A 25,919-nucleotide genomic window follows, 5' to 3' on the forward strand; every position below is an offset into this window, starting at 1 on the left:
TAACTCCTACATGTTGACCTTGTTGAGTGTGATTTTTGATATACAATTTCTATAAATGATGTATGAAGTGATGTAGAATTTTCAAATCTAAATTTATTTTATAATCTAAATTCTTTTAAGTTAACCATTTCAAATTATTTTGAAATAAAATTAGCTAAGCATACCCTTTAAAACTTAACTAATTAGATCTTTTGGTCATAATTTATTAAGTATGCAAGTGATCTATATTTAGATGTTCAAAACTTTATAACATTCTTTACCCAAAGTTTAGACTCAAATTTAAATTTGAACTTAACCCTAAAATATGTTTTAATGCTTGTTTTTAGTTAATTCAATGATGTAGTCATAAGTTAAGCATAAAGTATAAGTTTAGGCTAAAATTTTCTTTGTTTTGACAATTCTTGAATGGTAACCTTTTAAAGTATAATTTTTGATGTGAATTAAATGAAAGAAAGTACATTCCCTAATGTTATATTTTTGCATATCATGTAGAACCGTTTACTCTCGTCGACGGTGATTATGAGCTGATCGCGGACCAAGCCGAGGAAACTCCTGCAGATCCCGGGGACACCGTCGAAAACCTAACTGAAGCTCCGAACCAAAGTTCGGAAAACCTTGATCCTACTACCCCCAACCCTACACAAGAAGGCAAGCCCCGGACATAACCCACTATTTTAATTACACTGCAATCTATATCTATTTACGTATTCTTTGCATTAAGTTCTTAGGAATTGCTTGAAACCCTAGTTGCATTTCCCTAGGAACCAATGTATTGAGTAGTAGCACTTGAGTCCGACTAGCTGCTATGCTAATAGGACCGGTAGAAGTCGGGTGATTTCCTGTCACTCGTGCGATATAGGAATTGTAATATTTACATTCCTGTGACCACTGTAAGGATGACGGACGGGAGTTATATGAGGTATCATGGTTGAGATGATACCCCGTCTGTGTTGTTGAACTTGATAAGGTCGCAGTGTGTGGTAGTGCGGGTTAAGCGTTTGAAAGTACTAACCACATGCCGCGAAAATATGGTAAGTGGTAAGCCTAGTAGCCAATCGGTCCGAGGAGTGGACATACCTCCCACCACTCGTCTTGCTTCTTCTGGTTACTTATGTTCGACGTGTCGGAATACGTGTTGCAAGGGCAACCAGGAGTACGGGTTTTGTAGTCGCGCTACAGACGTACGTCCTGCACTTTGGAAGTGCGTATGGTCCTGCAGTCGCTTGTGGTGGATCTGATCCACGAGTCGGAATGAAAGGTAAACGGTTGCTTCGGAACGACCCTTTGGTGTTCCAAGCGTGTGAGTTAGGTTTACCTTGCAAGGTTAAATTCGATTCAGAATTGTCCGCTTCTCACGATGGTTGAGACTGCTTGATCCCTTTGCCACATTGAGTAACAAGAGCAATCATATTATTATTATAAAAAATAATGGTTGATCAAAGATTATACCATGCTTGTATAGACTTAAGTGCTTACCTAGAATGGATATTCAATTAGAACTTGAAAGCTAAAAGTTGAAAATAAGGATCTACTCTTAGATGCTTTTCCGCGGAGAAATGAACCCATATTCATTACAAGTTTTCATGAGTCTAGTTATATGGCTATGTATACCATCACCGGGTAAGCCTTGTTGAGTATTAGAATACTTAGCCTTGCCTTGTAACTTTTGTTCAGGTAATCCTCCTGATGACTCAGCTCTGCCTGTATCGTGGCTCTATCCTCTACCTGATGGTTGGTCCGTGGAGTGGGACCTGTCCCCGACCAACGCAGACTCTTTCGAGTGATGACATGCAAGGGCGAGCATGACATCTACACTGGCGACGTGTACCATACCATACTTTAATTTTCCGTTGCTTGACTTAAAACTTATGGCTGTTCGATAATAAATTCCCGGTGGGGAAGGTTATATTACTTTTAAACACTCATGTAATATATCTGCCTGTGATGGAAAATGTGACAGCCTTTGTATCTTTAGACTCGCCTTCGTGCGGGGTACCTTGTTTGATCCTGCGTTCGGTGGTTTATCGGGACACTACCGGACAGATCAAGGGATTATACCGTTTGAAGCACGTCGGAGCCCGCAGAAGTGGACTCACGTACTTGAGCCGGTGTAATTCGAATTGGTTCTGCCACACAAATGGTGGCTGCTGGTGGTTTATATAGGTGGGGGGGGGCAGCCAAGAGGCATGGGGGGTGTAAACCCTAACTTAGAATGGGCCCCTAGTGGGCTGAACTAGATACAAGGGCCTCAGCCCAAGACTGGAAGACTGAACGTCATTTTGGCGATTCTGCTTAACTCCTTTGGAATTTCATCTTGAGGTTGGATCCATCCGAAAGTAGACTTCAGGAGCTTTCCAACAAGTACTCATGGGCTTCGAACAATATTCGGAGCTAAGAGTTATGGCCTTCCGAAGTTGCCCCTTCCTGGAGGTCCGAACTGGTATGGTCCGATCTGATCATCCACATTCGCTTTCTTGTCGTGTTTGCTCTCCCTCCAATCTGGTTCATGTCCCAAGTTCCTAAGAATAAGAAAAGCATCACAAGAATTTAGTAGTACCCCATTCATGGATGATGGTTTATGGACAGCGAGCAACGAGTTCACCTGATAATTTAGCTCTCGTGCATGAGCTCTTGTGATTGGTCCTTGCTGTGTAGTAGGCATGGGTGTATCATTGGGACCTAAGTTTTCCATAATTACAAAAATACCATTTAACTTGTATTTAGGTTTTAAAAGCATTTATCAAAGCAACACACACTTCATTCTAACAAGCACAACATATACTAGAATTTAGCATGCCTATCTCCTAAGTACCTGAATGTCATAGTAGGGACCCCTGTCAGACCTGGGCACACGGGACTATGCACGTGGCGTATTTTTCCTAGGACATGGCCCATGCTCTACATCTGTTGTAACTACTCGTAGCATAGTAGAACTACTCATACAGTAGTAAAACTAGTCGGACACAGTAGGAAACTACCCTAAAACCACTCGGATAGGACTCTAGGGCTTGTTTCTGACTAGGAGTTCCATGTAAACCTGTACCCCAGACTATATAAGGGTGGACAGTGTCGGTGTTTTACCGCCTGCCCACCAATGGGTATACTCAAGGTGGTGAGTTGTAGGTAGGGTAAAACACCGACACAGTAGGAAACTACCCTAAAACCACTCGGGTAGGACTCTAGGGCTTGTTTCCGACTAGGAGTTCCATGTAAACCTGTACCCTAAACTATATAAGGGCGGAAAGTGTCAGTGTTTTACCGCCTGCCCACCAAGGGGTATACCCAAGGTGGTGAGTTGTAGGTAGGGTGTCGCCGAGATCAGGAACTCGAAGGTGCAAGCAACACAAGGTTTAGACAAGTTCGGGCCACGATGTGCATAATACACTACGTCTTGTTTGGTGGTTTGTATTGCCTTAGGTGTTGATGTGTTTTGAGGGGATCCCTGCCTGCCCTTATCCGGAAGGACAGGGTTACATGAATCCTAGTCTGACACTAGCTTAGGAATCATACTCGAGTACAACTTGAGTAGCTTCATTCTATATCGACTAGTTCTACTTCGCATGCGAGTAGAGTACAACACAGATAAGGTAGAGGACATGTCCTATCCCCTATTCTTGTATGAACTACGTTATGTACACAGTCCCATAGTCCCGGGTCTAACAAGCCTCCGAGCTCTTCGTAACTGAGTACTGCAGGCTCCTCGAGTACTTCAGAAGTAGTCTTCGGCTTCTTTTGAAGCTCCATCTTGAAGTTCTTCTTCGAGTACTTCCTTGGCTGCATTGAAGCTATGAGGTGCTCATGATCCGAATTACTTCTTTGGTATGGGGTGCGATGGAAAATCACACTCCATGTGGAGTAGCCCCCGAGCCTTAGGTTGAATCGAAGAATCAGGCTGAGGGTCACATTAGTCTTGAATCTTCCATGCTTACTCTTCGAATATATTTGAAAAATAAGTAGTCGATGCCACGTAGTCCAAACAGGGAATCACCCAGGAGATCACCTGATCACCACCTAAGGAAAAACAAACCACATAAGATGTAGGGTATTACGCTCTCGATGGCCCGATCCTATCTAAACCTTGTGTTTGTTGCACCTTTGAGTTCCTGATCTCGGTGACACCCTTCCTACAAACTCACCACCTCGGGGGTATCCCTCGGTGAGCATGGTGGTAAAATACCGCCAGCTGGCGCGCCAGGTAGGGGTGTTGATCGAGCATCCACTGGAGAACTCAATGGCATCGCTCAGCTTCACCATCACCATGCTTTGCAAAGGCACAACCTTCATCTTTGGCTCCTAGATCCACGTCGCCAATGGTTTGGGTGGCTTCAACAGCCACCTAGATGACTCCAGGAAGCTGGAGGCCTGTACAACGACTCAAAACAGCAACCTTGACAAGTTGCTGCTCCTTGATCTACCTAGGTAGATCAAAAGGACATCCATTTTTGATGCAACCTCAACTCGTGCTGCACCAGGAATACTCGGATCGGATTCAAACCGATCTGAGGAGGCTTCATGATCCAAGTCTCTCTTCGACTTGGAGGAGGACTTGGATCGCCTCTTGAAGATTTGAGATGAGGGAGCCACCGCGCGTTGGGGGCCCCCCAGTTTCGACTACGACTCTAAAAATGAAGAGTACCCATTAACTACAAGTTCGAGCCGAGGAGGACTTGAGGATAGGTATGGCAGAACCAACCTGAATTACACCGGCTCAAGTACGCAAGTCCTCTCTCAAGGGCTCCAACATGCTTCAAACGGTGTAACCCCTCGGCCTGTCGGGTAATGAAACCACCTAACTTCCGGGATCCATTCTAGGTAAGCAACTATAGCTATTCAAGCATGGTAGAACTTATTATAACAAACATCAGCATTACTCATCATATAGTTGCTCTTGTTACTCTGTGTGATAAAGGGATCAAGCAGTCTCAATCTCCGTGAGAAATGGATGATTTTGAATCAAATTTTCAACCTTGCAAGGGTAAACCTAACTCACACGCTTGGAACATTCAACGATTGTTCTGAAGCAACCATTTGCCTTTCATTCCGACTCGTGGATCAGATCTACCACAAGCGACTGCAGGACCATACGCACATCCAATGTGCAGGACGTACGTCTGTAGAGCGACTACACGACCGTACTCCTGATTGCCCTGCAACACGTATTCCCACACGTCGAAGCGAGTAACCGGAAAAACCAAATACGAGTGGTGGGAGGTATGTCCACTCCTCGGGCCGATTGGTTACTAGGCTTGCCGCTTACCCATAACTCACGGCATGTGGCTAGTACTTTCAAACGCTTAACCCCGATCACCACACATCGCGACCTTAACCAATTTGTCAACACAGACGGGGTATCATTCCTTTCCATGATACTGTACATAACCCCGTCGGTCATCCTTATAGTGGTGGTAGAATTGTAGACAACCAATTCCTATATCGCGCGAGTGACAGGAAATCACTCGACTTCTACCGGTCCTATTAGTATAGCAACTAATTGGAATCAGGTTCTAATATTCAGTACATGGGTTCCTAGGAATATGCAACTAGGGTTTCAATTCAACTCCTAAGAACTCTAATGCAGAAAGATATATAAATATATAAATTGCAGTGTAAGAAAAATAGTAGGTTCATGTCCGGGGCTTGCCTTTGCTGGTGGGGCTAGAGTTAGTAAAGTTAAGATCTTCCGAACCTAGGTTCGGGCCTTCAGAGAATCTTGCAACAATGTTTATATGGTCTTCAGAAACATCCTCTATAGACTCCTGGGAGATCTCATAGGCATCGTCTGTGAAAGTAGTCGTATCTACATGCAATGCAAACATCACATTCAAAGTGTGCACATAAAGCTATTTTACTTCACGATAAAGTTGCAATCCAACACTCATTTAATATACTACTCACATAACAATCAAAAAGATCAGAAACTAACTTGGGCAGAGCTTTAGTTGGACAACTGATTAAAATCGGCTACTTGTTGAAGATTACAACAGAGCCGATTGGAAACAATAGGGGTTCAGCTGACAGAATTGGTAAAGAAGGGAGCTGTCTACACAGCATTAGGAAATCTGCTGATTTCTATTTAGAAGAGAAATCGGCAGAAATCTCCACTGTAAGTGTAGATATTTTCTTGCATAATGTAGATCCTATTCTTTTCAACCTGTATAGTAACATGACTAATTCTACTGCATCAGGTCCGTAACTGACATGAGGCATAGGCCAAAGCCCACCGCGGGTACTCCAGCCCCTGAGCCGCCAACTCCTGAGGAACGAGCCCCCGAGGAACCAGCCCCGAAGGTCCCAACACTGCCCGACCCAACACCCCCCGAGCCCCAGCAAGCCGAAGCCAGAGCTGGTGGTGAAGAACAAGTCGAGGCCACTGATGCCGCTCCTGCAGATGGCACAAGTAGGTGTCTGACCGCTCACGGCTAGCTGCTTAGACCACAGACATTATGTACTGAATGCATCTTGACTTGCAGGTACCCGACAACCATCAACTGAAGATGTTGCAGGGACCACAAGGAGCACGGACGAGCTGCTGGTGTCTGGGAGCGGATACCAGAACATCATCACCATAGATCTAGTGGATGATCCGATCCTGACAGACAACAACATACGGTACTTCAAGAAGATCTCCAAAGAGATGTACAATTTTACCATAGTAAGGCATGATTACTCTTCTGCCAGTATTTGTTGTCGAGTGGCTTGTCTTAATCTTCCCCCTTATGTAGGATGTGATCAAGCACTCGTAAAGGTAAACCAAAAAACTGAAGGCAGTCGTGAGTGGCCACCAGGAGCTTGTTGCAAAAGAAAAACACATATTAGAAGAGCTGACGAAGAACATTTATCTTCAGAGAGAGCTCGACAAGCTGAAGCTGGAGCGGACGTGAGAGATGTGGCTCCTCAAGAACAATCTCTGAAATCTCAAGAAGGCCAACTCCATGCTCCAAGAACAACTCAAAGAACAGAAGAAGGCGCACCAAGGAAAGCCTTTTCTTCCCTCGAGTACTTTCACTTAACAATTTATCTTGAATTCTGAAAATATCTTCACCGCAGAGCTTAGGAAAATCTTAACATATAAAGAAGAGCTGCTTACTGACATGAAGAATCTGCTATATTGCCATACAGATGATGTCAAGAGGTTGCAAAAGGTAATCGCCGATACTGAACAACAGTTCATCGACTGCCTTCAGCAGATCAAGACGCTGGGTGAAGAGAAGGAGCAACGGCAAAAGGAACTGGAGGACCTCAGGGGAGCCGCCCAGAAGCTTGTGGATATGGTGGACCCACAAGAAGATGGCAAAGTAGACGAGCGGCCCTTGCTGGAGCGACTTCTCAGAGCGTCGCAGAAGGTCCTCAACTTCCTCACTGAAGCCCCCATTGCGTGTGTCAGCCATGCTCTGAGCTTTGTAAAATCCTTTTGGCCGGAGGCTCGACTAGTGGCATTCGCGTAGGGTGTGGCTGCGGAGTGCTCTGAAGAACAATTCAACGAGTACCTCCAAGAAGCCCAACCTGTAGAAGAGAAGATAGTAAAAAGTGTACTACAGGATTGAGATGTAAAAACAAGTACTCATTTCCTTGTGAATATTTTTCTTTGATGTCTTCACTTGTATGTGCCTTATGACTGAGTTGTCCTCCAAGTTCGAAGGCTAAGTAGTAGACACTACCCCGGGTGCAGCGACCCTGGAAGTAGTCGAAGTAGCTCCGAGTAGGAACCCATCCAACAAGTTAGGTATAACCCGAATGAGCAGGTCTAACCAGTTAGGGAAGAACGCGAGCATCGTCGCGTGACTGCCGTGCTTATGGCAAGAAATCAAAACTACCCTGAGTGCAACGACTCTGGGCGTAGTTGAAATAGCTCCTCATGTGAGCCCATCCAACAAGTTAGGTATAACCCGAATGAGCAGGTCTAACCAGTTAGGAAAGAACACAAGCATCATCGCGTGACTGCCATGCTTATGGCAAGAAATCAAAACTACCCTGAGTGCAACGACTCTGGGCATAGTCGAAATAGCTCCTCATGTGAGCCCATCCAACAAGTTAGGTATAAACCGATCGAACGGATCTAACTTGTTGGGAAAAATGTGATCATTATCGCGAACGACCATCAAAGTCATGGCAAGAAGTCGATTCTTATAAAGTATGGACGTGGCCATAGCCTCCGTCAAAACTTATGACAAGAAGTCAATTTATATAAGCATGAACATGGCTACAGCCTCCGTATGTTAACAGAAAAAATTTACATTCCAAATTTTGTGACACGTAGCCTCCAAATTGATTTGGAAGAAAAAAGGCCGCCTGGGAAAAGCTATCCCCGCACATTTTCTTATGGGTAGAACTTGCGCAGGTTCTGAACGTTCCAAGAATTTGGGGCATCTTGGCCCTCAAGGTATTGTAGCCGATATAACCCCGGTCTTGTAACCTGCTTGACAATAAATGGCTCTTCCCACCTCGAGTTGAGCTTGTGTAAGCCGGACTCGTCTTGGATGCGGCGTAGGACCAAATTGCCTATACTCAACAACCATTCCCTCACGTTGTGATCATGATATCGCCGGACCCCCTGGAGGTATCGTGCTGACTGAACAAGAGCGGTGCAGCGAGCCTCTTCGACAGAGTCGAGCTCTAACTGCCTTGCTTCGTCCGCCTCGCCTTCATTGTACATTTCAACCCTTGGGGATTTCCACATGATGTCGGCCGGTAAGATAGCTTCTGAGCCGTAGACAAGGAAGAACGGTGTTTGTCCTGTGGCTTTGGACGGCTGAGTCCTGAGCCCCAGACGACATGTGGCAACTCGCGTATCCACTTTCCTCCTTTCTTGCTGTTTTCATCATAGAGTCTTTTCTTGAGGCCATCAATTATCATGCCGTTCGCCCTCTCGACTTGACCATTGGCCCTTGGGTGTGCAACAGAGACATATTTGACCTCGATGCACTCATTTTCACAGAACTCCCGGAACTGGTTGGCCGTGAAGTTTGATCCCAGGTCCGTGATGATGGTATTTGGGAAGCTGAAGCAATGCAAGATATCGGAGATGAAACCAACAACTCGATCTGGTGTGAGCTTAGCTATTGGCTTGTACTCGATCCACTTGGTAAAGTTGTCGATAGCCACCAATATATGGATGAAACCGCCTGGCGCCGTTGTGAAGGGTCCAATCATATCAAGGCTCCAGCAAGTGAACGGCCAGGATGGTGGTGTGGTGATGAGACAGTGAGCTGGGACGTGACATTGCTTGCCAAAGAATTGGCAGTTTTGGCATCTCCGCACGAGGTCCTCAGCATCGGACACTACGGTGGGCCACCAGAAACCAGCTCTGTATGCTTTCCCCACTAGTGTTCTTGAAGCTGTGTGGTTGCTGCAAACGCCCTCATGTATCTCCTGTAGTATGTTGTAGCCGTCTTCTCTTGTGACGCACTTCATGAGCACACCCGATCATGCGCCACGCCGATAGAACTTACTGTCGACTAGAATGAAACCTTTGCTTCTATGCATGACACAAGCTGCCTCTATGCTTCTTGCATCCATCCCCGCTGGTAGTCTTTGATCCCGGATGAAGTCAATATAAGCCTCTCTCCAGTCCTCTCCAAGCGTCATAACCTCTCAATCAGGCTGATGAAGGCCAGCACCAGTGGTTACCTGAGGTGAGGATTTGATGGATGGCTATTTCAGCTCCTGGATGAAAACTCCTGCTAGAACTTGTGCGCGGATGGATCCTAGCTTGGACAGTATACCTGTGCCAATATTATGCTCCCGTACCACATGATGAACCTCTAGGTCGAAAAATTTATTTTCCAGCTTGCGCACTTCTTGTACATAAGCGTCCATCGTCTCTTTGTTACAGTCCCACTCTTTGTTGACTTGCTGAACGACAAGAATTGAATCGCCATATACAAGTAGTCGCTTGATGCCTAGTGATATCGCCAAACGTAGCCTGTGAAGCAAGGCTTCATACTCAGCTTCATTATTGGATACCTCCCAAAGGATCTAGAGGACGTACTTCAGTTATTCGCCCCGTGGAGAAATAAATAGGACTCCAACGCTGCCGCCGTCGAGCTTGAGAGATCCATCGAAGTACATGGTCCAATGCTCTAGCTTGTCAACTGGAGTTGGAATTTTATTCTCTCTCCACTCAACCATAAAATTGACTAGAGCTTGAGACTTAATTGCAGTGCGTGGCTTGAAGTCGATTGACAAAGCCCCTAGTTCCACTGCCCACTTTGATATACGCCCCGTGGCATCTTGATTGTGAAGAATATCCGCCAACAGAAAATCCGTAATCACAGTCACCTTGTACTCGTTGAAGTAATGGCGCAACTTTCTTGATGTAATCAGAATTGCATATAAGAGTTTCTAAACTGCTGGGTATCGTACCTTGAATTCGAAGAGTACCTCACTGACGAAGTACATGGGCCTCTGCACTCCAAACGCATGGCCCTCCTCGCCGCGCTTGACTACAATAGCACTGCTGACAACATGAGTTGTTGCCATGATGTAGAGTAGTAGATCTTCTCCCGGCAATGGTGCTGTAAGGACCGGAGGAGACTGAAGGTGATGTTTCAGGTCTCGCAAGGCTCGCTCGGCCTCCTCCATCCACTGGAACTTGTCTTGGCGTTTCAGGAGTTTGAAGAAGGGTAGTCCTCTCTCCCCGAGCCGGGAGATGAACCTGTTCAGGGCTGCCATACAGCCTGTTAGCTTCTGCACATCTTTGATTGTGGCCGGAGCCCCCATATTAGTTGTGGCAGAACCAACCTGAATTATACCAGCTCAAGTACGCGAGTCCACTTCAGAGGGCTCCATCGTGCTTCAAACGGTATAATCCCTTGGCCTGTCGGGTAACATCCCGATAAACCACCGATACACAGGATCAAATAAGGTTACCTCACACGAAGGTGAGTCCAGAGATACAATCACCATCACATTTTTTTTTACATCACAGGGATTTACATTACAAGAGTTTTCAAAAGAAGTACATTACAAATTGCTAAAGCTATGGTTTCTGGCAGCGGAAAACATACACGATGATTACAACACGTCATCAAGACGGATGTCGGGCTAAGCCCGGGCACGACATCATTCGATATCACTGGTGATGGCCGGGGACGGGTCCTATTCCACGGACCAACCTCCTGAAACAGCACAGGGCCAAGGCAAGGGAAGGGTAGGGTCTTCAAGACATTACCTGCAAAACATATAACTAGCAAGGCTGAGTATACTAATACTCAGCAAGGCTTACCCGGGATTGGGTATACTTTAGCCCATAACTAGACTTATGAAGGTTTGTAATAGTTCTAGGTTTAGTTTCAGCTGAAAAAGCATCTAAGAGTAGATCCTTATTTTCAACTTTTAGCTTTCAAATTCTATGTGAGTATCCATTCTAGATAAGCACTTATAACTAAGCAAGCAAGGTAGAGCTCTTTATCTCAACCATCAGTATTACTCATCATATAGTTGCTCTTGTTACTCTGTGTGATAAAGGGCTTAAGTAGTCTCAATCATCGTGAGAGGCGGACGATTCTGAATCTCATTTAACCTTGCAAGGTAAACCTAACTCACACGCTTGGAACACCAAAGGGTCGTTCCGAAGCAACCATTTGCCTTTCATTCTGACTCATGGATCAGATCCACCACAAGCGACTGCAGGAACATACGCACTTCCAAAGTGCAGGACATACGTCTGTAGCGCGACTACAAAACCCGTACTCCTGGTTGCCCTTGCAACACGTATTTCCTCAGTCGAATCAAGTAACCAGAAGAACCAAATACATGTGGTGGGAGGTATGTCCACTCCTCGGGCCGATTGGTTACTAGGCTTACCGCTTACCATATTTCACGGCATGTGGTTAGTACTTTCAAACGCTTAACCCCGATCGGCACACACCGCGACCTTATCAAAATTCAACAACACAGACGGGGTATCACCTCAACCATGATACCTCACAAAACTTCCGTCCGTCATCCTTATAGTGATAACAGGAATGTAAACATTACATTTCCTATATCACGCGAGTGACAAGGAATCACCCGACTTCTACCGGTTCTATTAGCAGAGCATCTAATCGATATGACCTCAGGTGCAATACATTGGTTCCTAGGATCCATGCATCTAGGGTTTCAAGCAATTCCTAAGAACTTAATGTATAGAATTATGTAAATAGATATAGATTGCAGTATAATTAATATAGTGGGTCATGTCCGGGGCTTGCCTTTACTGGTGGGGCTGGGGTTAGTCAAATTAATAACGTCCGAACTTTGGTTCGGGCCTTCAGAGAATTCCCTGACGAAGTTCGCAGGGTCTTCAGGACAACCTCCTTCTGGCTCCGGGATTAGCTGGTAATTTCCGTCGGCGAGAGTGGTCGAGTCTACATGATATGCAAGATGGAGTTTAATGGATGCACACACTTTCATCTCAATTCACGGTAAAGTTGCAATCCAAAAGGTTAACACTCAAGAACTCGTGGTACAAAAAGGAACCTAAGCTTTGAATCATTTACATTCAACTTATGATTATAGCATTGATTTAATTGGAAACAGAAATTAAATATTTCAAGTTTAAATTAAATTCAAAATTGAATATGAACCCTGGATAATTAGGGTTATAAAGTTTTGAAAATTTAAACACAGATCAATTGCATATTTAAAGATGCTGACCAGGAGATCTAATTAGATAAGCTGTAAATGGTATACCTAACTAATTCTACTATAAAACCAATTAAATTGATTAACTTAAAAGAATTTAAATTACAAAACAAGATTAATTTTGAAAATTCCACATCAATGCATACTTATCTATAGAGATTGCATACCAAAAATCATGATCAACAAAGTTAACATGCAGGAACTATGAATATTACACTCTCTTATCTTAGATCTAACATAGATTCCAAAAATATTTAGTTCCATATTAAACTTACATAATAGAAGTTGTAGGGTTCAAAATCTATTTTCCAACAAAACTAGTTTTGCAATTTTTGGAATTTCCTACAATTTTCTATTGAATTTACAAGTCAGCAATACCACTCACATGAAATAACAAGCATTCATTTACTTCTATTTTAAACACAGCACAAATCATATACTTTCATAACAAGGTCACAAAACAAGAGTGATAGAGTTTGAAATAAGGATTCAGGTCCAACTGGTTTTACATTTTTTTGAATTTTCTATGATTTCCTAGGAATTTTCAAAGTTCAGCACATTGGAAAGGAGAAAGAATCAAAATCTTTCATATAGGCCCTCAGAAAAAGTAGGAGCTTCACAACTATGCCCTCCTGCCATGGCCGGCTGGGGCAAGCTCGGTCTTGGCTCAAATCCGGCGAGGGAAGGGCTCGGATGGCAAGGGGAAGGGGGTGGGGAGTGAGAGGGCATCGAGACGCACTCGTTTGAAGCCTTGGTCGGGCTTGGGGAGGTCAGGAAGGGGGTCGCCGGCGTGAAGCCGAAGGGCGGCGACGGGGTGGTACTGGGAACAGAGCTCCGGTGAGAGAGAGAGGCGCAAGAGGGTGGGGACTAGCTTCAACAGGTCCTAGGGCAGCTATATATAGGGAGGAGGAGGTAAGGGAGGGGCGTAAGGCCGAGGACCATGGCGGCGTGGAGGGGTCGGCCGCGCAAATGGCTCGGGCGGCGGCAGCAGGTGCGTGGTGGCGCGAGGAGAGGCCACGGGGGCGGGCTAGGGCGGAGAGCAGGGCTAGGGCGGCGCATGGGAGTGAGGGGGGGGCAAGGGGGGCTGCACTGCAGTGGTCGGAAACCGAGGAACGGCGGCGGCGGCGCAAGAACAGAGGAGCAGAAGGACTGCGAGAGGAAGAAGAAGGGTGGAGGGGCGCCAATGTGGCAGAACCAACCTGAATTATACCGGCTCAAGTACGCGAGTCCTCTCTGGAGGGCTACCTCGTGCTTCAAATGGTATAATCCTATTGGCCTGTCGGGTAACGTCCCGATAAACCACCGAACGCAGGATCCAACAAGGTACCTCACACAAAGGTGAGTCCAGAGATATAAATGCCAGTACATTTTACACCACAGGCAGATATATTACAAAAATTATACAAAGCATCAATAGCTCCCACTGAAGGAAGATTATTACAAAACAGGTTCAAATTTTAAGTCAAAGCAGCGGAGTTTAAAAAGCGTAGACATTGTACACGTTGTTATTACAGATATCATGCTAGCCCTGGCACGATATCACTCGCGGAGTTTGTGTTGGCCGGGGACAGATCCCACTCCACGGACCAACCATCAGGCAAGGGGTAGGGTCACGGTGTAATAAATGCTAGTTCACCAGGGAGATTACCTGAAGTAAATCAACAAAAGCAAGGCTGAGTATACTAATACTCAGCAAGGCTTACCCGTCTCATGGTATACTTAGCCATGTATCTAGACTTATGCAGGCTTTTTAAGTTTTGGGTAGAGTTTTCAGCTGAAAAGCAACAAAGAGTAGATCCTTATTTTCAACTTTTAGCTTTCAGGTTCTAGTTGATTAACCACTCTAGGTAAGCACCTATAATTACTCAAACATGGTAGAATCTTTACTCAAACATCATCTTTAATAATCACAAATTGCTCTTGTTACTCTATGTGGCAAAGGGATTAAGCATTCTCAATCTCCGCGAGAAACGGACGATTCCTGAATCGAATTTCAAAACCTTGCAAGGGTAAACCTAACTCACACGCTTGGAACACCAAAGAGTCGTTCCGAAGCAACCGTTTACCTTTCATTTCGACTCGTGGATCAGATTCACCACAAGCGACTGCAGGACCATACGCACTTCCAAAGTGCAGGACGTACGTCTGTAGCGCGACTACAAAACCCGTACTCCTGGTTGCCCAGCAACACGTATTCCTACACGTCGAATTAAGTAACCAAAAGAAGCAAATACATGTGGTGGGGGGTATGTCCACTCCTCGGGCCGATTGGTTACTAGGCTTACCGCTTACCATATTTCACGGCATGTGGCTAGTACTTTCAAACACTTAACCACCGCTACCACACACTGCGACCTTATCAGGTTCCATAACACAGACGGGTATCATCTCAATATGATACCTCATAAAAATCCCGTTTGTCATCCTTATAGTGATAACAGGAATGTAAACATCACAATTCCTATATCGCGCGAGTGATAGGAAATCACTCGACTTCTACCGGTCCTATCAGCATAGCAGCTAGTCGGACTCAAGTTCTAGTGTTCAATACATCGGTTCCTGGAATTATGCAACTAAGGTTTCCAAACAATTCCTAAGAACTTAATGCATACAGATATATATAAATAGTATAGTTTGCAGTGTAAATAAAGTAGGGGTTATGTCCGGGGCTTGCCTTCGCTGGTGGGGCTGGGGTTAGTCAAATTAATATCTTCCGAACCTTGGTTCGGGGCTTTAGAGAATTCCGCGATGAAACTTCCGGGGTCTTCAAAACAAACTCCTTCTGGTTTCAGAATCAGCTGATAATCCCCGTCAGCGAGAGTGGTCGAGTCTATATGAGATGCAAAGTTACAAATTATGGAATGCATATACTTTTATGGTAATTCACAATAAAGTTGCAATCCAAACAGAATAACATTACATTTCGACAAATAACCTAATTACCCTGCACTGGGCAGTCATTTATCGAGTATTATTATTTTATTTAAACCCATTAAACAATGGGGTTGATTACACTAATTATGTAACTAGTGGCATAGGGTAACAGGTTGGGTGTGTTGCTAATAATTATATTAATTAGCTTTACTTATTTATTATATTATTTATTTATATGAACTTTATGTTACTATTATATTATGTCTAATTTATTTGATACTTAATCCTTGATTGGAAATCTCATAACAGATTATACTATTAAATAATAGTACCCTAAAATATTTTCATGATTTTTGGAATATTTAAAATCTATAAAAATTAATTATATAAGATGAACCATACATTATTTCTAATTAAACTTGTACATCAAGAAAATAGTACTGAAATACTAGGATTATTATTTTTCTTAAATTCTACATGTTAAAAGAAAATTAACACAACTGGTTTCATAATTTTGTCATTTTTCTATTAATTATTATGCATTTCCTAAGCCCACAAGTAACTAAACTTGACATTTAAATTAGATCATCAAACATTCAGAAACTGAAGTTCATCCTTTAAGTAAAGTTGTAGATCTTTAACTAAGCATTCCAAAAAAATTTAGTTTGCATTTTTATGATTTTTCCTCGAATAGATACAGAATTTCTAAGTTGACAGCATTATTTACACAAGGGGGTCCTTCGGGCACTATTCAGCTGAGTCTATAGCCTTACAGAAAACCCCCTGGGTTTTCAAGTCTTCTAACCCGGGGTCCTTAGGCTGGGGACCGAACCAGAGCAAAGAAAGGGTGGCCGTGTTCCGGCGACGGCGGTCACCGGCGGCGAGGTCCAAGGGCAGGGAAGGACTCAGGGGCTTACGGTGGTCCTGTTGCGCCACTTGTCGAGGGCTGGGGTGGCCGGTAAGATGGATCTCGACGAGGGCCCGAGGTGGCGGCGGAGGGTCAATGACGACGACGGTGCTCCGGTGATCGACGTTGGCAGCAAACCTACGCACGAGCTTCAGCGAGACACGGGGAACGTGTGGGTACAAACAATTGGAAGGATATGCATCGGATCGGAGGTAATCGACGAGAACAGTGGCGGCGGCGGCGAGGAGGAATACCGGCGATCGTCGGAGAGGCAAAGCAAGGCACTAGAGATGCTACGAAGTGGCCGTAGAGCTCCGGGGTGGTGATGTGGTGCTGGCTAAGGGGTCACGGGGGTGTGGGGAGGCTCGAGTCGCACTGCCCACGGTGAGACCGAAGGCGACGGCCGGGGAGAAACGGCGCGGCGGCGCTCCGGTGTTTGAGCGGGGAAAAAGGAATGGCTGGGGAGCTGCGCGGGGATGATGTGTAGCTGAAATTGGGGTCAGTGCAGGCGGAGCAGCGGTGGAGAGGTGGGACGACGGTGAGCTCGAGCTCGCCGGCGTTCGGGTGGAAATGGCGGCGGCGTTCCGCGGCGTGGGAATGGAGAAAGAAGGAAATGACGCGACCATTAGCTCCGCGGGGTAGTAGTAGTGCTCAAGCGCATGCAAACGCGAGGACCGGACGCTCGGTTTGGAGCCTACCACGGCGACAGCTCGGTGGCGGTCGAGTGGCGGTGGCGCGCGCGTGGCGAGCGCAGGAGACGCCAGGGAAGGAGAGGAGCAGAGGTGGGAGAGGCGGGGACGACGCGTGGGCATGTGCAGAAGCTGGAGGTGGAGCTCGGGGTGCGGCATCGGCGGCGAGCGGCAGCGGCAGGAGCAAAGCAGAGGGGAAGCGGTGGTGCCAGAGGAAGACAAAGCAGGGAGGTGTCAGGGGGTCTTGTTTGCAATTCCCAAAAAGTTCAGGGACCTCTCTGTAAACTAAAATTTCTCACTGCTACAAAGGTCAAATGAGAAAATGCTCAACATGAAAGTTGTAGAGTTTGCATTGTTTTAGGGCTTAGGTTCAGAAACTCAAAGTTTACAACTTTTTAAATTGCATTTTGAAACAAGGATGGAATTTAAATTAACTTTGTCTTTTCCCTCCTAAATTTGATCAAATTTTGGACATGTTTACAATTTTTCTGGTTTGTCATGATTACTTGTAGTTTTACACATTAACCCTTAAGTAAATCTAAATTTTACTTTTACACTTCAATCTTTTCACATGTAAACCCTTATATCTTTGTGTTAATTACACATAGGTCCTTAATTTCATACAAAGTCTATTTCTCATAGGTTTTAACCTAATATTTGTACTTTTCTTCTCTATGGTCATTTGAATTTGACATTTAATAACATTTTTACACAATTGTAGGGACTTATAAAATTCATAATTTACAAATATACCCCTAGTTCTTTGTACAACTCATATATACCATAGCATACATACAACTCACTAATACCTTGTACCTATATTTCTAATTACATGAATGTTACAGCCTTCCCCCCCTTAAAAAGAATCTCGTCCTGAGATTCCGAAGCTGAACAGAATCGGATGATTAGATTTGGGGATTGGCTTGAAGAAAAGTTGGAAAATTTCGTTGAAGATAAGACTCTGTTTCCCAAGTCGCTTCTTCCTCGGTGTGATGATTCCATAAGATTTTATACATCTTAACTGCCCTTCTTCTGGTGAGCCTTTCCTTGGTATCCAAAATTTGAAGAGGTTGTTCGATGTACGATAGATCAGGTTCAATCTCAATGGCATATGTCTCAATGATTTCCGTGGGTACTTTGACACACTTCCTAAGCTGAGAGACGTGGAAAACATTGTGAATGGCAGCCAATTGAGATGGAAGGTGAAGTTTGTAAGCCACTGGGCCACAAACTTTAAGAATTTCAAAGGGTCTGACATACCGGGGTGCTAATTTCCCTTTTATGCCGAAACGTTGGACACCTTTGGTAGGAGATACTCGAAGATAAACAAAATCTCCTATTTGAAATTGCAGAGGTTTCCTCCTCTTATCTATGTAGCTTTTCTGTCTGGACTGAGCGGCTTTAAGGTTGGACTGAATAATCTTAACCTTATCTTCGGCTTCAACGACTAGGTCTGGTCCGAAGATTTTGCATTCACCGGTCTCTGACCAACTCAAAAGAGTTCGGCATCTTCGACCGTATAATGCTTCAAAAGGAGCCATTTGAAGACTAGCTTGATAACTGTTATTGTAAGAGAATTCAGCTAGAGAAAGGCACTTGTCCCAGCTTGTACCATAGTGAATAATACAAGCTCGGAGCATGTCTTCAAGAATTTGATTAACTCGCTCAGTCTGCCCATCAGTTTGGGGATGATACGCGGAACTTCGAATCAATTTGGTTCCTAGAGCTGATTGCAATTGCTCCCAAAATCATGCAATAAATTGGGGCCCTCTATCAGAGATGATAGTTTTAGGAACACCGTGCAATCGAATGATTTGATCCAGATAGACTTCAGCATACTTCTTAGCAGAGTAAGTGGTATGTACAGGAAGAAAATGAGCTATTTTTGTGAGTCTATCAATGATTACCCATATGGAGTCATGCTTCTGAGATGTGTTGGGAAGACCGACAATAAAATCCATGCTAATGTCTTCCCATTTCCATGACGGAATGGGTAGTGGTTGAAGCGTACCAGAGGCTTTTAAATGGCTGGCTTTGACTCTCTGGCAAGTAACACACTCGGATACATATTTGGCAATTTCTCTTTTTATTCTGGTCCACCAAAAATATCGTCGTAGGTCTTGATACATCTTGGTGCTACCAGGATGAATAGAGAATTTGGACAAATGTGCTTCATCAAAGATTTGTTTGCGGAGTAGATGATCCTTAGGCACAACAATTCGATCGTTGAACCACAGAACTCCTTGATGATCAGTGTGAAAATATTTATATTTGGCTTCTCCCAGAGATAGCTTCGATTTGATGATTTTGATACCCTCATCATGTAGTTGCGACATGATGATTCTATCTTGAAGAGTAGACTCAATGGATAGTAGATTCAGACTATCTTGAGGAATGATTTCTAGATTGAGTTTCCTCATCTGATGGCAGAGAGTGTCACTGAAAATTGATATGGATAAGCAGTGACAATGTGCCTTGCGGCTAAGTGCATCCGCAACCACATTAGCTTTGCCTGGATGATAGTGTACCTCAAGGTCATAGTCTTTGATCAGTTCTAACCAACGCCTTTGCCTCATATTTAGGTTAGCTTGAGTGAAAATATACTTGAGGCTCTTATGGTCAGTGTAGATATTACACTTAGCGCCCATAAGATGATGTCTCCAAATCTTGAGAGCATGAATAACAGCTGCCAATTCAAGATCATGAGTTGGATAGTTCTGTTCATGGCTCCAAAGTTCTCGGGATGCATAAGCAATGACCCGGTTGTTTTGCATAAGAACACAACCAAGGCCAATTCCAGAAGCATCGCAATAGACATCAAAAGGCTGAGTATTATCTGGCTGAGCTAGTACTGGAGCAGTCGTCAGAAGTTTTCTCAAGGTGTGAAATGCTTCCTCACATCTATCATCCCAGCGGAACTTAACTTCTTTCTTTAGTAGCTCAGTCATGGGTTTAGCTATCTTGGAGAAATCTGGAATGAATCGGCGATAATATCCCGCTAATCCAAGAAAACTTCGAATTTGATGGACTGAAGTGGGAGGTTTCCAGTCCATAACCTCTTGGAATTTGGTTGGATCAACCGATATGCCTTCACTAGAGATAGTATGTCCCAAAAATTTCACACTATCCAGCCAAAATTCACATTTCGAGAATTTGGCATAAAGGCGATGATCACGTAGTCGTTGAAGAACGACACGTAAGTGATTAGCATGGTCTTCTTTAGTTTTGGAGTATATTAGAATGTCATCAATGAAGACCACGACAAATTTGTCGAGTTCCGGCATGAATACTGAATTCATGAGATACATGAAATATGCCGGTGCATTAGTAAGTCCAAATGACATAACCAGATATTCGTAAAGTCCATATCTGGTCGAGAAGGCCATTTTTGGAATATCACAAGGCCTAATCTTGATCTGATGATAACCAGAGCGTAAGTCAATCTTAGAGAAGACCTTAGCTCCGGCTAGCTGATCAAACAAAATGTCAATGCAGGGCGGAGGGTACTTATTTTTGATAGTAACCGCATTGAGTGGACGGTAATCGACACATAGCCTTAGGCTATCGTCTTTTTTCTTGACAAAGAGAGCAGAACAACCCCAAGGTGAGGCACTTGGGCGTATATAACCCTTATCAAGAAGATCTTGGAGCTGAATTTTTAGTTCTGCTAATTCATTTGGAGGCATGCGATACGGCCTTTTTGAAATAGGAGCAGTGCCAGGTTGAAGTTCAATGATGAACTCGATGTCTCTATCTGGTGGCATTCCAGGCAAGTCATCTGGAAAAACATCGGGGTATTCACATACTATAGGAATATTCTTGACTTTGATATCTGTGATAGCATAAGTGCAAGGGTGCAGACATTCTGGCTGAGGCAGATAAAGGGTGGTGATCCCATAGTATGGTGAATCAATTTCGACAACTCGGGAAGAAATATCTAGTCGTACTTGATGTTTAGCCATCCAGTTTGTCCCAAGTATGACATCGATACCCTCCAAACTTAGTAAAACCAAATCAGTTTTGATCTCTTTACTACCCAACTGAATTGGCACACTTTTAACTAACTGGTTGGAAGTAATATTTCCTCCAGGGGTAGAGATCATATATGACCCTTGAGTGTAACAAGGATCAAGTCCTATCCGGGTACTACAGTTGTTACTAATGAAACTATGTGTTGCTCCTGAATCAAATAATGTAACAACTGGTTTGTGGTGGATAGAGAATGTACCCGACATGATGGAAGCTCCATCCGGAAGCTCTGCAAGTGTAGTGAAATTAATCCGTCCTTGCCGGACTTGCATCATCGGTTTCTTGCCCTTGTTCTGGTTACCCTGGGTGGAACTTTGCCCAGGATTTGGTTTCTTGGGCCGCGAACAATCACAGATAAAATGATCCGCACTCCCGCAATTGAAATAGTGATTATTGCTGTTTCTCTGTTGCACTTGTTGAACATTTGGCCGAGGGCCAGATTGTTGCGGTTGTTGCAGAGGAACAGGAGGTCTGTACCTTCCTTGCTATTAGGGCGGCCTGAAAATCAGTCTACCAGTTGGGGCATTTCGCTGCGGTGCTCTGGGCGGTGCGTTAGAAACAACCCGGTACCTCGGTGGTTGAGCACTCGAGGGTCCAGCAGGGTTCTTCCGCTTTTTCTCAGCATGATGTGCCACGATGCAATCTTCTTAAGTTAAGGCCATATTAACCAGCTCGCTGAAAGTATTTGCCCTTACTAAGTTCAGGCGCTCCTTGAGCTTGGTATTAAGGCCTCGTCGGAAATGATCTTGTTTCTTGGCATCATTATCCGCATGATATCCCGCATATTGACACAGATGATTGAAGTTCTATGCATACTGCAGGACTGTACTGGTGCCTTGAGTAAGTGCCAGGAATTCATTCAACTTTCGCTCCAGCAATCCTTCTGGAATATAGTGTGCTCTGAAGGCTGCTCGAAACTCATCCCAGGTGATAACATGCCCTGCCGGTTGCATGGCATAGAAATTGTCCCACCAGATCCGAGCAGCACCACGGAGTTGCTGGGCGGCAAAGGAAGCTTTGCTGGAGTCCGCACAAGGTATTGTCAATAGAGCGAACTTTGATTCAATTATATGGAGCCAAGCATCGGCATCCAAGGGTTCTTCAGCTTTACTGAAGAATGGAGGCTGGGTACTGATGAAATCCTGGTAACTGGCCACGGGAGGATTGCGGTCATCACGGCCTCCGTGGAACTGTTGATGTTGCTGGTTCTGTTGTGCTTGAACCAGCAAGTTAAGCAGCTCAGTTTGCCGAGCCATAACCTCAGCAAGGTTAGGAGGTGGTGGTGGCGGTTGTTGAGAACCGCTAGCCTGATCTGCCCGGAAACCTTCCGGGGTTCCACGCGTGGCTCCAACCATCTGAAACAAGGAGATGTCCATCATTAACCATATAGCCTTACTCCCAATTTCAGAAGATATATGACTTAGATAAACAATGCACATACTCCATTCAATCATCTCATTTCAGAATCATAAAGATAATGAACAGGATGATAAAATAGGAAACTTATATTACAACACTGGTTCTGATTGTTTTCCGCATCACACATCCGAAAGATCCCTACGCAGGCCATCTATGTTACAACAAATGGCATAAGATCTAGCTAAGTTACATACTACCTAAGTTATTACACTCCCCACAAGTTACATCTAGCTAGTCGACGATTTACGATACTAGAAATTGTTGAAGTTGCCTATAGAAGACTGACTGCCAGAGGGAGAGTGATAGGGGCTAAGAACAGGATCCCCATGCTCAGAGTCAATCTCTGAAACACCCTCAATCTCTTCTGGGTCTTCTTCTTCTTCTTCTTCAGGCATTATGGGTATAGCGGGAAGTATCGGTTGCTGCTGTAGTTCCTCAATGTGTGCCTGAGCATCATCAGCTTCAAGTATCAGATCATGAATTTATGCCTGTAGGAACTCAATAACAGTGTCACGTTGAGTGATAATATGATCACTCTCATTGATCTGATCTTCATGATGGAGGATTGTCTCATCTCTTGCTGTAATGATTTCATCCTTTTGAGTCACCAAGGCTTGTAATTCCACTATTTGGGTCACTTGACGGTCAGCATTCCGATAGTGGCTTTGAGCCACACCAGTTAACTGACTCATACCGTGACGTAGTAGAATCTGGTAATGATGTTGCACATCCATGAACCTGGTAATGATACGGACGGTTTCTTCAGCCAGATCTCCTAGCATATGACCAAGTTGCTCTGTCCGAAAATTCCATTCCGAATTATCAGGATCAATGGTAGGAAATAAACCAATAGGATATGCGGCAACTTCCGTCGGATGCTGATTGCAGAAAAGTTTGATAGCTTCCAAGGCAACAGTTTCAAGGGTATCAACCAGACGATATCTAACCACTTCCACTTCTATGGGATGCCATGAGGAGCGAAAAGGGTGTTGAGGAATTATCATCTTAACCCGGCATCGAGGAACTCCTTCCTCACGATATTCTACCCCATCGTATTGAGGAGGCTCGGTATAATGAAACAATCTTAAGGATTCCCACAAGAGACGAGAAAACCCTTCCCAGTGTAGAGCATTAGTGTGGAAGTGCCCTTCCTGATCCCAAAAGGCATTGGAAGGAGCAGCCATCTGCGATAACAATGCAAATGGTAAGATTTTATTACCCTGTTGAGAACTTACAAGGTAATTAGATTAAGGATAGCTGATTCTGACAACAGCAAAGGCTGGAAATCAGATGGATACTTAAGATATCCGACTAAAGATCTTTACTTACCCAAACTAAGAAAAAACCAACATGTACCTACTTTACAGATACAAATGTTTATGCATCGATTTTTATTGATTAGTGTATTATGCATGAACGCACTAATCGATCTCACAAACAAAAATAACTGCCAAGTAATCTTGGTCTTACGTGGTTAGTTACGGTGGCACAATATAAATACGTCTCTCTCTATTAACTAGTCGATAAGTCCTATCCGTCCTAGTTTCGGAATCGTGGTTAGTGTACCTGCAGAAAACCAAAATTCATATATATATATCCAAACGAACCTTTCATGCCAGCATGTCATGAAAGCGTTCCCATTCATTACTGCTCACTATAGAAATAGCATATGTACAATTACCGCCGTACAGACAATGTTAACATACGTTATCGAAACAACGTATTCACGGGGGTACCGCAAAATGCGGGGGTATGAACAGCGATCGCCATACCCTGCGCCGAACCATCTACTCCCAATGTAGTCAACTAAAGTTGGTACATTGGCAGCATCTCAAGTAAGCCACTGCTTGAGAAACAGCGTTTGGTTCGCATCACCGATGGGAAGGCCAAGCTCCCTCAGTTGGCTGAGGATCCTTACCTTCTTACCTCACGATCGAAGATGTCGTTACAGAAAGTAAGGTCGGATTGTGCATGAATTTAAGTTTTGGCAGGAAAGTAATGCTGGAGGTTAGATTTATATATATATAGTACAACCACCTCTATTTTCCCTTAAACATCACCCTAGGGCTTTACGTACTAAGCACAACCTTAACGAATCCAACGTACCTTTTGCAAAATACTTTGTTGGGCAAATTTTATACCGAAAGTATTTTTAAGGCACTTCATATCTCCAGTGTACACTTGTTAGCTCTGATACCAGCTGTGGCAGAACCAACCTGAATTATACCGGCTCAAGTACGCGAGTCCTCTCTGGAGGGCTACCTCGTGCTTCAAACGGTATAATCCTATTGGCCTGTCGGGTAACGTCCCGATAAACCACCGAACGCAGGATCCAACAAGGTACCTCACACAAAGGTGAGTCCAGAGATATAAATGCCAGTACATTTTACAACACAGGCAGATATATTACAAAAATTATACAAAGCATCAATAGCTCCCACTGAAGGAAGATTATTACAAAACAGGTTCAAGTTTTAAGTCAAAGCAGCGGAGTTTAAAAAGCATAGACATTGTACACGTCGTTATTACAGATATCATGCTAGCCCTGGCACGATTTCACTCGGCGGAGTCTGTGTTGGCCGGGGACGGATCCCACTCCACGGACCAACCATCAGGCAAGGGGTAGGGCCACGGTGTAATAAATGCTGGTTCATCAGGGAGATTACCTGAAGTAAATCAACAAAAGCAAGGCTGAGTATACTAATACTCAGCAAGGCTTACCCGTCTCATGGTATACTTAGCCATGTATCTAGACTTATGCAGGCTTTTTAAGTTTTGGGTAGAGTTTTCAGCTGAAAAGCAACAAAGAGTAGATCCTTATTTTCAACTTTTAGCTTTCAGGTTCTAATTGATTAACCACTCTAGGTAAGCACCTATAATTACTCAAACATGGTAGAATCTTTACTCAAACATCATCTTTAATAATCACAAGTTGCTCTTGTTACTCTATGTGGCAAAGGGATTAAGCAGTCTCAATCTCCGCGAGAAACGGACGATTCCTGAATCGAATTTCAAAACCTTGCAAGGGTAAACCTAACTCACACGCTTGGAATACCAAAGGGTCGTTCCGAAGCAACCGTTTACCTTTCATTCCGACTCGTGGATCAGATCCACCACAAGCGACTGCAGGACCATACGCACTTCCAAAGTGCAGGACGTACGTCTGTAGCGCGACTACAAAACCCGTACTCCTGGTTGCCCAGCAACACGTATTCCTACACGTCGAATTAAGTAACCAAAAGAAGCAAATACATGTGGTGGGGGGTATGTCCACTCCTCGGGCCGATTGGTTACTAGGCTTACCGCTTACCATATTTCACGCCATGTGGCTAGTACTTTCAAACACTTAACCACCGCTACCACACACTGCGACC

This window comes from Panicum hallii, chromosome 7 (assembly GCF_002211085.1).
Source record: "Panicum hallii strain FIL2 chromosome 7, PHallii_v3.1, whole genome shotgun sequence".
NCBI classification, from domain to species: Eukaryota; Viridiplantae; Streptophyta; class Magnoliopsida; order Poales; family Poaceae; genus Panicum; species Panicum hallii.